This window comes from Bos javanicus, chromosome 21, assembly GCF_032452875.1.
Source record: "Bos javanicus breed banteng chromosome 21, ARS-OSU_banteng_1.0, whole genome shotgun sequence".
Classification (NCBI taxonomy): Eukaryota; Metazoa; Chordata; class Mammalia; order Artiodactyla; family Bovidae; genus Bos; species Bos javanicus.
In genome coordinates, this window is record NC_083888.1 from 42039668 (window position 1) to 42043980 (window position 4313).

The window sequence follows — 4313 nt, forward strand, 5'->3', positions numbered from 1 at the left end:
GGGCCCTTACCCAAGATCCTACGGGCACTCATTTGCATATCCCAGCAAGAGGCGAACTCGACAAGTTTCGCGGTTTAGCAGTCAGAATACCAAACATGTGAGCCTTGTGCGTGATCCGTGAGATCAAATTTCCCTAAAGGTTTCAGAATCATCGAAAAGGTGCACAGTTCGGTCACCGTAAATGTAAAGAGATGAGACCTTCCAGAGTTTATATACGCCGTGGACAAAAGGTAAGCCGTGCTCGCTTCGGCAGCACATATACTAAAATTGGAACGATACAGAGAAGATTAGCATGGCCCCTGCGCAAGGATGACACGCAAATTCGTGAAGCGTTCCATATTTTGCGCCATTCCCCACCTCCAGACACTTTTTCCCTGAGTAACACAAAAAACTGTGAAGTATTGAGAGGTAGTTTTGGAGGCAGACCTCCGGTTTGCGCTTTCCGACATGCATCCCCAAAGCCTGAGGACACCTGGAATTCTCTCCCACCGGATCCTCTGCCCTCCCAGCGTCGATTCTAGCTCGATGGCTGCCTGGCATCCCCCCGGCCAACGTGTCTCAATTCTATTAAGTTACCTAGCTAATCTTTGTGTCTGCAGTCGAATGCTTGTTTTTACTGGTAAAAATACACTTCGGGTTTTGGGCGCTGAATTTTTATATTTCCCATGACAGAATCCACCCGGTTTAGGTAAGGCGGCAGTTTGAGTGTACCTTAGAAGTCAGATAAAAACAGGCATAGAAAACCCGTCTCAGAAAGACTTAGTAACCGGCTTGCTGCTTCTAGCCAGTTTTCAATTGATCCGGAAGCTCAAGGATCCACCGGCCAACACTGAAGTTCACTCTTTGGTAACAGTCCTTGCTTTTGTGTAGCTCACAGTCTGAGAAAAGAGTACGAATTCCAGTCAAAAACGACCAAAGTCACAAAGTAGGCCCGAGAAACGTGTACTACTGTTGCTTACTTCCTATAGCAAGGATTCATTAACAGCAATAATTCATTTATTTAATAATTCAGAAATGATTTGGTAAGGATTCATTGAGCATTTCATGTTTCAGGCAGCCTTTAGTGCTAAGATCTAGACCCACCTGCGCCTCTGCTTTGTGTTGTCTAGGGAGACAGATCAAAAGGCGATTTCAGAACTTTCAAGCTCTGTTAAGGAAATGCAAGATTTCTTATGTCCAAGATAACGTAGAAACGACATCAGTTCAGTCAGTCGCTCAGTCGTGTCCGACTCTTTGCGACCCCATGGGCTGCAGCACGCCAGGCCTCCCTGTGATCACCAACTCCCGGAGTTTACTCAAACTCATATTTGCACATAAATTTACAGATGTAACAGCTTCATTCTCATTTCATAGATTGCCTTGCACGAATATTTTTCATAATATATTTTATACTGAAAAATCACAAATTCAGCATTGCGTGCCAGACGTTGTGCTTCACCGAAGGCGTTTCCTTTGGGCTTGAGACAGTATCTGGACCGTGGGAAGAAGAGCAAAATATGGAACGCTTCACGAATTTGCGTGTCATCCTTGCGCAGGGGCCATGCTAATCTTCTCTGTATCGTTCCAGTTTTAGTATATGTGCTGCCGAAGCGAGCACGCTACGCGCTTACCCACCACAGGTTATATAAGGTACGAATATCTTTCCTCCTTTACCCACCACAGGATATATAAGGTACGGATATCTTTCCTCCTTTATAGTTATGGTGACCAAGCTGCGCCTCTCCCCAGCGAACGCGGAACATTTTGGGAAATTTGATTTGGTGCAGTCACTCACAAAGCTCGCACGTTTGGTGCTCGACAACTAAACGGAGTCTAGTTCACCTCTTGGTGGGACATGCAAATGAGCGCCCGGAGCATCTTGGGTAAGGGGGGTCTCGTCGAGGGCCCCAGGGCCCCGGGTCCTCCTGCGGGAGTGCTCGGCCCGTGGAGCATGCTGGGAGCGGCGAGCTGCGCGCTGCAGGAGCCCGCGGACCAGCGTGACAAGCGCGCTGGGTGAGGCGGACGCTCTTCGGAGTGGGCCGCCCGCCTCCCTTTAGAGCTCGTAGTTTCCCAGTTAAACTTTCTTTGATGAGTACTTGGGAGAAAAAAAAGAAAAGTAATCACCTATTATCACACCTCGAAAAGTTAAGGTAATTCCGTAGTCTCACCTAATATTCACTCAACGTTCCAATTTCCTTGGTTGTTTAAAAGATGTCTTCCAAAGAAGGTTCTGTCCTCCCACGTTATGTTTGGTTGCTGTGCTTCTTAGGTCTCATTAATTTCCTAACATCCCATCTCCACTCCCCCCTCCCCCACCGCCATTTCTCTTCATGATACTGATTTGTAGGGCGAACCGGATATTTACACCACGAAACGTAACATTTCTTTCATTTGGCTCGTTTATCACTGATGATGTCGTTTAACTTGTTTCTCCATGTTTTTTGAAAATATATAGTTAGATATAAAGCTGTAATTAGATCCTGGTATAATTTACTAGGCTTTAGAGGCGCCCTGGTAGCACGTATCCTTTCCTATCGCATCTCAACAAAAGGCAGGTAATGTCTGGCTGAATCAGTGGGTTCAGGTGAGGTCACCAGCCCGAACCCTCCATTATCAAGTTTCCCATACACCTTTCGCTTAATAATTTTAGAATACAGTGATGAACGTTGCCCAGGTAGAGGGTCTGGCTGGCTGGCTGTCGGTTTGTTTTTAACCTTTGGCTCATGCGCTATAAAGAATGTCTACCTAAGGCTCTTGGTACCCCAAGGAAGAAATTGAGAGAAAAAGACCAGGATGAGAAACGAAGGAAGAGTATCATTGTCTTTTGAGCCTCTGGATCATTCAGTCCTTTCCATAGTTTGGTTACATGAGCTAGCAAGTTGCCTTTGTTTCTTAAGCTAGATTGCAGTCCTGTTTCTGTCTCCTTGCTACTAAGAGGCTCTTCTGGAGTCGTTCAGTGGGTCTGTAGGCCCCACCTCCCTCACGCAAATCTTCTCTCCTGTAGCTACAGGTTCTTGCCACCGACCCTCGTTACTATTTGCATGCAGGCTGTTTCTTTTCTGGATATTTTCTGAATGTTGTTTTCTGTCAGGTTATACATTTGTTAAAGGCCTCATCCAGGAGAACAATTGTTAGAGGCGTTCAGTTAACGTCTTATATTTCCTTCCTCTCTTCTCTCCTTTCTATTACACAGCTGTCTTTTCCCCCCCTCAAACTCTTGTGTTCTGCTAGTCTTCTCCACTTTAATCTTTTTTTCCTCATCCTGTCCCTCCTCCATCTACATGGAATACCTCACTAACTGAGCATGCTTACCCAGTTCACCTTGCTGCTGCTGCTGCTAAGTCACTTCAGCAGTGTCCGACTCTGTGCGACCCCATAGACGGCAGCCCACCAGGCTCCCCGTCCCTGGGATTCTCCAGGCAGGAACACTGGAGTGGGTTGCCATTTCCTTCTCCAATGCAGGAAAGTGAAAAGTGAAAGCGAAGTCGCTCAGTCGTGTCTGACTCTTAGCGACCCCATGGACTACAGCCAACCAGGCTCCTCCGTCCACGGGATTTTCCAGGTGAGAGTACTGGAGTGGGGTGCCACTGCCTTCTCCTTATGCCTTTGTAATCACCCTCATGTTTTCAAGCTACACATTTGCAACATTGAAACAAACACTATTGGCTTCTGCCAAACTAAAATATATTTAAGATCCCACGATTAGATTTTGACTAAAAGAATTCTTGCTCTTATCACTAGTTAAATATGTGTAAGTCTCTAATCACTTTCTTTGGTGGGGTGTGCAGATAGTGTTCTTTAACACATCTTTTGAAAGTTATGTAGGAAACTTTTAGGGTAGGTTGCTTTTTAATTAGATAATCTTTTGTATCTTGGCTCCCACTCCAGTGTTCTTGCCTGGGAAATCTCATAGACAGAGGAGCATGGCAGGCTACAGTCCATGGGGTCACAACAGAGTTGGACACAACTTAGTGACTAAACAACAAGCATGAGAAGAAGAAGGGAGTTTCAGTGGGCATTTTTAGCAAATTGACTTTAGGAAAGATTGATTTAGAGGTTTTTTCTCAGCTTATCTTATTGACAAGAATTTTTATCTTTATATTCTGGAACATTAGACTGTGTTACCAATAGATGCTGTCATAATTCTAACTATTTACATTACAGATGGAATAAAACAGTCATTTGTGTTTTCTTTGTGATATGTAAAACTGGTGCATCTTACAATCAGTGGCATTATAGATCCAAAGAGATGAAAAATCTTATTTTTGGAGAAGGAAGCTAAGTGTGAGTTAAGTGTTTAATAATTTCCATGGGCAGTACTGGCACTGGTCCTA

The 4313-nt window shown here is 45.0% G+C and overlaps 2 non-coding genes across 2 annotated transcripts; one reads left to right on the forward strand and one right to left on the reverse strand.

Moving 5' to 3' along the window:
* Nucleotides 1-237: 237 nt before the first annotated feature.
* Nucleotides 238-344, forward strand: LOC133234847 (U6 spliceosomal RNA). Its single transcript, XR_009732339.1, has one exon. It is a non-coding gene; the product is annotated as a U6 spliceosomal RNA (small nuclear RNA).
* A 1146-nt stretch (nt 345-1490) lies between these two features.
* Nucleotides 1491-1597, reverse strand: LOC133234851 (U6 spliceosomal RNA). The gene has a single exon (XR_009732342.1). It is a non-coding gene; the product is annotated as a U6 spliceosomal RNA (small nuclear RNA).
* Between the last annotated feature and the right edge of the window lie 2716 nt (nt 1598-4313).